At 42.3% G+C, this 9,168-nt stretch overlaps 1 long non-coding RNA gene across 2 annotated transcripts; it reads right to left on the reverse strand.

Annotated features, from left to right (window-relative positions):
* Positions 1 to 2,049: 2,049 nt before the first annotated feature.
* Positions 2,050 to 8,071, reverse strand: LOC124701885. 2 transcript variants are annotated; one of them, XR_007002256.1, is made up of 2 exons: positions 4,819 to 8,071; positions 2,050 to 2,321 (listed from the first exon to the last, which is right to left on the reverse strand). It is a non-coding gene; the product is annotated as an uncharacterized LOC124701885 (long non-coding RNA). The 2 variants fall into 2 exon arrangements; XR_007002257.1 differs by having other exon boundaries at positions 2,050 to 2,339.
* Positions 8,072 to 9,168: the final 1,097 nt, after the last annotated feature.

Consider the following 9,168-nt stretch of genomic DNA (forward strand, 5'->3'; position numbering starts at 1 on the left):
ACTGGTGTTTGCGGCTGGCGGTCCCGTAGCCAGCATGTGTGTTGCCGGCTACTATTTTGGGGTCGCCGGAGGAGATGCTCTTAGCCCGGCAAAAGGAAGTTCAGCTGGTCATTCACTAGTAGAGAAACCCCCCTTTAGTACCGGTTCCAAAGGGCCTTTAGTACCGGTTTTGGAACCGGTACTAAAGATCCGGTACTAAAGCCTCCAACCTTTAGTACCGGTTCCTTACGAACCGGTACTAAAGGTGCCTCCATGTGGGCACGGAGGAGCCCGCGGGGTTGGAGACCTTTGGTACCGGTACTAAAGGCTATTTCATTTAATTTTTTTTATCCATTTTTTCTAATTATTTTCACTCCCTTTTATTATTATTTTTTCTCAGAATTCCTAATATTTCCGTTAGTGTCTAACTACACTTAATCTCTAGTCAAATTACTTACCCATGGTCAAACTTCCCGGTCGGCCCCCCATCCTCACACTACTCCAACACTAGCACGCTTAACTTCCAAGTTCCTTTCCGTCTCACTTCCAAGTGCTACGCGCGCATGTTGTTGATAGTAGTATCATATCAATCATATTAACATGTTGGTGGATGTCACACTTATTTATTGTTTAAATTCCAAATAATTTTTTTAATAAACAAAATTAATTATGTAATAATAATGTTGTCTAAATAAATAAAATTAATTTTTTAATTTGTATTATTTTTAATTATTTTTTAAATTTTAATATTTTTTTGCCAAACCTAAAACCTAAAAATTTGAAAATATTATAATTTGCTAAAAGTAATAGTAATATTCTGGGATTCATAAAATCTTATAATTATTAATTTTAATTTTTAAAAAATTAAAAAATATATAAAATTCTAAATTTCTGGAAAAACTAAAATGCTCCTGCTTTCATATTTTCATTTGAAATTTTGAGAATCTAAAAATTGGCTAACTGGGTATACCGGGTGAATTCGGATGTAACTTTATCCCACGAACATTTCGATATATTATACGTTTTTTCCGACGTCGTATGCAAAAGTTAATGCGGTTTTACCATTTTTCAAACTTTTTTGGCAAAAATCGAATTTCTTAATTTCACCGAATAGTATAGTAGGTTGCATAACATATAAGAATCTGAAAACATTTTATTTTTTGAATTTTTTATCATTTTCATTTGTATTTTACAAAGCAAAAAAAGGCGATCCACGGGGGGAGGGGGTGGGTGGGTGTGGAGGTGCATGGTCAGTAGGAAAACCTTTAGTACCGGTTCGTGACAGCTACCCTTTAGTACCGGTTCGTGTCACGAACCGGTACAAAAGGTTTTTGGGCTGACGCTAACCCTTTAGTACCGGTTCGTGTCACGAATCGATACTAAAGGTCCTTTGGAACCGTTACTAAAGGCCTGGGCAGTGGAACCGGTACTAATGCACCCTTTAGTACCGGTTCGTAAGAAAACCGGTACTAAAGACCTGGACGGAAGCCCCTTTTTCTACTAGTGATTGAAAACCTCCTCCAACATGAGGAAATATTTTGGCTTCAAAAGAGGACATGCCAATTGGTTACGACATGGTGACCGTAACACGTCTTTTTTCCACCATTCGGCCACACAAAGGAAGAAAAGAAACAATATTAAGAAGCTGTTGGATGAGACATGAGTGTGGAAAGAAGGTACATCTGATTTAAATGATCTGGTGACTAACTATTTCTCCAACTTGTTCCAGACTAATGTATTAGAACCGGATCCTGTAGTGATTAATAAAGTACAAAGAAGGGTGACACATGATATGAACTAGGAAGTTTTTCAGCGCGGCGACACGCCGCGCCCGTTATGGTAACATTTTTTATGATGAGATGTCGATTTGTTTTTTCATCGAAAAGGAAGAAGGCCGAGGGGATAGCAGCCTTCCTTCGGGCTTTGCCTGCCGACGTTCTAATAAAGAATTCCGGCTCGGCCCGGGAAAGCGCTGGCAACAATGATGAGATTGTGAGGTGAAGAATAGAAGATGATATTATCTCAAAAAGAGGGGAAAAAACTTGAAACATAGAAGTTACACAAATCAGCTGTAGTTCAAAGGGAAAATACATATGACACTTCCACATCGATTACAGGTTGTACGACATAACCGCTAACCTATGGGCAAGCCGAAACACTCATAAACAACCATTAGGACTTTCCAGTACAAAAAACTAATGCGGACACAAGCTAGAACTGCTACTTGATATAAGTAGGTGCAACCGAACATTAATTCTTCGAATACCATCACGAAACTGAAAATTCCTAACCAAGAAGAGCACCTTATATACCTCAGCATCCAAGGTCCCTTGATGCTTCTCCTGCAACATGATTTTCGACTGTGATGCGAAAGCCACACCGTAAAAGTGTTGAATTACTAATCAGTATTATTCAATAAAATATAAGTTGTGATCTGACACAGAAAAAAATGGACAACATCTATTAGAAGTCGAGCACACTAAGACATGAGTCCCACCGTAAGACAATTAAAAGAATCCTAACCACGAAGAAAACATAATGGCAAATGGCAAATGCATCCAAAATAATGCCATTACAACACCTTTTAGCTGCAGAGTGGTCCTAGAGATGAAATGTTTAAACGATTTGCATATGTAAAACATGCATGATACATCATTGATGTTTCAATCCTCAACTTAAGACTCATGAATATGCAGGCTTGGAGCACAATCGTATCATTACCATATGAGAATGGATGTATCTATGGATCAGCCAATTTTGTAACAACAAAAATAATAAGATACCATTTTTTATAGATCCAAATGAAAACAAAATAGAACAGTGAAAAAAAAGTCAAAAGGAGAAGTATTTAAATTCTGGTTGTACGGTTACAGGAGAGATATGAAGGTAAACTTGTTAAATTGCTTAATTGCAGCTTTACTAAATCGAAGCTCAGTACCACTTGAAGATGAAAGTACGAATTTTGTTCATGATAGAGGAATGGAATTAGACTTTAAACATTACTCATAAAACCACAGTAATAGATGGCGATGCATATATTATGCACAAACAAATCAAAGAACACACAAATAAGTAGACAGACCTGAAACAGAGGACACACAAACTGAACATACCTGCCGTAGACTACCATGAGCTAACTTCTAAAATAAAGAACGGCAGGGAAACTGAAACATCCCATCAAAAGGCAACCCAACAGAAATGCTCTCTAAAAAATAATGGGTAAAACTCTGACCGCATCTTTTATGCAACAAAGTAATAATACTTTAACTTGCATGTATATGAAAGTGATAAATTCAGCTAATGAAGAGATAAACAATGACATGTGGTTTCTGTCCGCATTGATATATAATATTACACAATGTAGCATATGAGCAAAGGATTAGCATGTCAAATACAAATTTATTCAAGCATATGACTTGGCTAATTTGATCAACACAACTTCATACATCGATAGTATATCTAGAGCTCTTAACAAATCAGTAGCCAACATTGATAAAAGGCAGTTTTATCCATTGTAATTCACCCATCAACAACTGCATGGAGTGTCACACTGATTGGTGAAAATATTGAATGCTACTTTCTTTGTTCAGAAGTCGTCGCCTTTTCGTCGCCTAAACGGCGTCTAGTCGTCCGGTCGCGCTGGAGAGGACGACTGGGAGCGACGCCCAGAAAATTCGAGTTAGGCGCGCGCCCAGGGAAAAAAGGCGACGCCCCGCTCGCTTGGGCGTCGTCACGGGCTGTTCGGCCGCTCGCCCAGGGCAGGTGCGGACCAATTGGGAGGGAATCGGAAAAATTGGCGCGTACCAGAGAGGGGGAAAGGTAAATTGAGCGGGAGAGAGAGGGAATCGAGCGGGAATCGAGTCAATCGACCAGAGACCTGAAGAGAATAGAGCAGGAGACAGAGAAAGCCGGAGGCACATCGGGCGGGAGACAGGGAAGCGGAGCTGTGCAGCCCCCACCACCAGCCAAGGCGCCAAGCATCTTCGTCCGCTCCACCTCCGGTAAGCCTCCTTCCTCTGCTTCTCTCCTCCGCCTCCCTCTCGTGTGCCGCTCTGCTCCTCTCCTCTACAGCTCTGCTTCTCTCCTCTGCGGTTCTTCCTCTGCTCTTTTGCCAGACTCCTCCACCAATCTTCTCTATTTTTCTTTACTTTCATATTGCAGTAGGTGGTCACCTCCTCCGATGGATCCTGCAGCTGTCGGGGCATATGACAACCCAGCTTTGCAGTATGTTTCCTGCCAGATTCAGGGAGGAAGGGTAACATCTGCTGTATGCTGTGTGGTCAGAAAGTCAAAGCTGGAGTTGGAAGGTTAGTGCGGCACCTTGCTGGAGGTTCCAGTGATGTGAAGGAGTGTCCCGTGTCAACCACAGAGATTAAGAAGGAGATGAGAAGCTACTTAGATGGAAGGAAGTTCAAAGCCATAGAGCGAGTTATTGATGCGGAAGATGCTGCTGAAGTTCAAAGACGCCGTTCTATTGTCTACACAATATGACTTCAGGCTTAGGGATGTGTGTTAAGAGTTATGTCAACAACTACTAATTGTATTAGTTTGCGGTATTTATATTGTTAAATCTTCCAATTTGCTGCCATATGAGGAATATTTTCATATTTCCAGTCATATTACTTATTATTTATTATTATTACGCCCAACGCCCAGTTGTCGCCTAATCGGCGACATGTCGACATGTCGACTCAACTCTTCGAGCTCGACTCGACTCGACTCAACGACTTCTGAACAAAGGCTACTTTGCAGGAAAACTCCGTCCATTAATTTCTCAATAGACCAAAGTTTTATTTTACTCACGGATAAGATAATTGTGATCAGAAAGAGATAGCATACCTAGCTTTCACCACAAGGGACCAGCGAGCTTGAGCATACTGGTTGATCTTGGACAGAAGCCATGGGTGATGTCTTCCGCAATGTATATATGGATGCGACGGTGACTTTGATTAAAAGAACAGGATCATAGCACATTATATCTAAATTCCAAAGGCAGTACCTAACATTGAGACATTTGCTCCTTCGTTTTGTTAACAAAAAATGACAACATAAATAATGCAGCCTTGCATCAAACAAAAGGGTGATGTAGCAAAATAGGAAATAAAATAAGAAAATAACATATTAACAATAATCATATGAAACTGGGAGGAACATAACTATGTACCTCGTAGAACTGACCAAGAAAAAGAGATAAGCAAATAACTGCTGAGAAATATCAGCTCAACAACCAAAGATCTGTAAGTCAATTATAATGCAGTGGCATCAGCAATATTTACGAAGACTGCAAGGTGATGAATAGATGGAAATAAAAACTTAGAAATTAAACGTCTCATAAGGCCTATGATTACAGATATCAACATTCAAACGACAGGATTTTGATACGTTGACACTTGAGATATGGATCATTTAGGCTCTAAATTGTTGAAGAACAAAATAATCTTAAAAACTTTTGATTACAACAGAGAAAAAGGAATAGAATGGGCAAAACGTGAACTCACTTCTGTTGGTATCCTCGTACTGCATAAACAAAAGGAACCATCTACACCTGTCACGAAAGACTTGGCCATTCTATTATCCTTTTCTCAGCGAGATGCATGAGTGGCTATCTTTATTCATAAGGCCAAGTGCTCCATTAAGACATAAAGCATAGATAGCCCAATAATGTAGTGAAGAGGGTGAATTAGTTCCTGACGAAAGCTGTGATGGTGGCGAAGACATAAGATAATTTTTTTGTTCTAGCAATTTAGTAAACATAGAAGATGATTTTCAGTAAGAGTTCCTTCAAGGTGGCAGCACATGTGCTTCTGCAATCATTCAGTGACATCTACAACCGAGTACAGGTTATGGAATACCACCTAGAGCAATAAAGCAACAAATGATATTAACTGCATTCATATGTACCATCCTTCTTAATAATAATTATATTACTATTATTGTAAAGCAGAAGATTAAAAAGTATTTTTCTACATTTTATCATTAAAAAGACATCTTCCTTCAATAGAAATTACTGAGTGATGAGAGCATATCACAGCCTTGCGCATTTGTTGTCGGCTGCCTACTGTAAGAATAATGGCATGTAAGATTTGACAGTAAGTTAATCTTCACAAAGAAAATTAGAGAGCATTTGACCGAAGAAAATTCTCGGAATAGGAGAACAATAAAGTAGAAATTTTGTTCCACCCTTGACCAGAAGAGAAAACATAACCAACGCCATAACTGACAATGCACACAATAGTTAAATCTATACCCCCCACCTTGCCTAAACATGCGAAAAGGAAATTACCCCTTCATTACACTCGACAGCTTGTTCCTGTTTCTCCCTTTGAGGCACTTATGATCCCGAGGCTTAACTCCTACACGGAACACAGTGATACATGAGAATGTCTGTGAATTGTAGAAGGAAAAGGTGTGACAGTCAAAAGAGTGATCAATAACATAGACTGAATAGTGATGCAACAGATGAGCAACCCAATTACAAATTTATGTGTTGAATAACAAATATTATAGATGGTTCATCTATGGAGTTACTGCAGAAAAACTAACCATGCCTAGCTTGCTTACAGTGGCAAAGTAAGGAAAAGAGGCACTTAATGGCACTGTGAACAAATTTCACTTCAACTGAGACTAAAATAAAGACTTCTTATCCCTGAGATACCCATGCGTGCTGTAAAAAAGAGACCAAGCTATCACAGATATCTATAGTTCAATCAAAAAACTGAACAGCTTATCTTACTTGTGTAGCATTATGATTGGGTTAGAATGTGAGAGTGGTTACATATGTTTCATGCTATTGCATTTCCATCTGCTAATAATAATGGATATTCAGTGGAAGTAAGATTGAAATAACTTGCGCTACTTAGGAAACTTATAAGGTGTATGCAACCTTTGCTCGGAAGACTAAGATTTGCGGATCCAAAAGAAGAGAACAGCCGCCAAATCATGTGGCTCGTGCTCCAACGAATTGACAAATATGTTTTTTATCTTGTCTCATCTGTTGATGATAAACAAATCAAGCCTTAACAACAGTGCGGCACAATCTTCGGACTGCTAGGAGCCATATACCTTACTACTTGCCAGGTCTAAAATCAGCAAAACAAATTTGCATTAGGCTGAATAGAAACCCCCGAACACAAGCTCAAGAAACCTCACAGGATCAATCTTTAGCATACCCGGATACTGCGTAGAGCAAGACAAATGTTAGGCCTCGAGGAGAAAAAAAGATCTCCAAGCCAACATCTCCAAATTCTTTAAATATCTCACATTAATATAACTTCAGATCCTGCAAAAGCAAAAACATAAAAAAGAAATGGTGCATCAGATTCGGAATTGCTGGAATTATCAACTGAAGCAAGATTAAAGAGAAGATGTGGATGAATAATAGTAAAGAACAGAGAAGGGGGAGCACGAACAGCCATCAGATCTACTTCTGCAACGCTCTTGTGCATCAATTTGAGAGCAGAATATCTAGAATTGGAAAAAAAAGCAAGCGAGCCGTCTGATCTACTTTTGCAGGGCTCCTATGCATCAAGTAGAGAGCAGAATATCTAGACAAAGAAGAAAAAACCTAGCAAGGGAGCTAGGCTGTTGGGCTTCACGCACGGGCAGCAGCCAGCAGGCATGCGGCACAGAGGAAGGAAGTGAGGACCAGACGCGCGGGGAATTAACCGTGTAGATGTGGCTGTCCTCACACGGGAAGTCCGGGAACTCGAAACCATTGGCGAGGGGCTGAGGGCGACCGCAAAGACGAAGCAGCTGGAAGTGGCGAACATACGGTGACTCGTCGATGCTGTTCAGAATATGCAAGATGCAGCAGTTTCGGCCCCCTCGCCACGCCGCCCACCATTCTCTTCTCGGCAGAGGCGGAGCCAAACGCGGTGACCGAGCCCAGCCAGTCGACCTTCCCTTCAGCGGCTCCACCCCTGACCTTCTTGCCCCTATCCTATGCCGTCGCTGCCGGTGGTAACTTACCCCGCGGCCTCCTATGAGCGAGTTGCTAGTGCGACAATCATACAACAGATCGGGCGAGTTGGGGGCAGCGGAGGGGCATGGTGGGCTGGATGGAGGGCGCCGTGGCACGTCCTGTCGGATCTCATCGGCTGGTCCGCCGGAGACCAATAGCAGGGTTGGCGTCGCTCGGCGGGCCTCTCACCATCTTGTCGTAGGAGCACCCCTCCTAGCTGGCGCGGAGCCGTGGACTCCCCGCAACACGGCTAGGCGCTTGACGGCCTTCTCCCGCCGACGTCGGAACCCTTCGGTCTGGCTCCCACGTACGCGGGGCGACGCGGACGCTGCTCCTCCAGGTACGGTTTTGCGACGCATCGGCCCATGGCCGTGCCGCCAGACGGCTGGACCAGCGAACCCCACGGAGATGCCGGCGCAGGATCATCCCTACCGTCGCGGCGGATCGCCTGAGTGGAGAATCGGTCGGATATGGTGGCGGAGCTTCAGGGGGAGGCGATGGCCTACCGTCGCGGCGGATCGCCTGAGTGGAGAATCGGTCGGATATGGTGGCGGAGCTTCAGGGGGAGGCGATGGAGGTTGAAATTGGGTAGGGAGGGAGTCGATTGGGGAGCTCGTGGGAGAAGAGTCGAGAGAGCCCGATTCTCCGACGGATGCGTGGCTGAATCCCAGAGCTCCTCATTTGTTCGTGGCGGGTCCTACAACCGCTTTGACCACACTAAGGAAATCACACGATACATCTACGGAACCATCGTCCATCTACAGTAAAAAAAGCAGACGTGTCAACCGTTGATTGGACAAAATCTCATGGGAGGAAAGTAAAAAAAAATACAAAAAACATGGTTTTAGCAGATAGGGTCAGCTTTAATATAGGTAATAGGTAATAATGAATCATTGATTAAGCCATCCACCCTAGAAGAAGTACGCAAAGCTCTGTTTAGCAATGTAGACCTTAACGCGTCTGGCCCATATGGACTACATGCTATCTTTTTTTAGACGGTTTTGGACTATGATGGAAGCTGAACTAGTCCAGGAGGTTCTGACGGCGATAAACAGGGTCCATACCAGAGGGGTGGAACAATACATTTATTGTTATGATCCCAAAGGTTAATAATCCAGAGAAGGTTGCTCAATTTAGACCTACTAGGAAAATTGTCCGTGCGTTGCTACGGGTTCTTCATCGGATTATACACGTGCCTCGAGGTTTTCATGAGGTCTGAGGCATTGCCC

This window comes from Lolium rigidum, chromosome 3 (genome assembly GCF_022539505.1).
Source record: "Lolium rigidum isolate FL_2022 chromosome 3, APGP_CSIRO_Lrig_0.1, whole genome shotgun sequence".
NCBI classification, from domain to species: Eukaryota; Viridiplantae; Streptophyta; class Magnoliopsida; order Poales; family Poaceae; genus Lolium; species Lolium rigidum.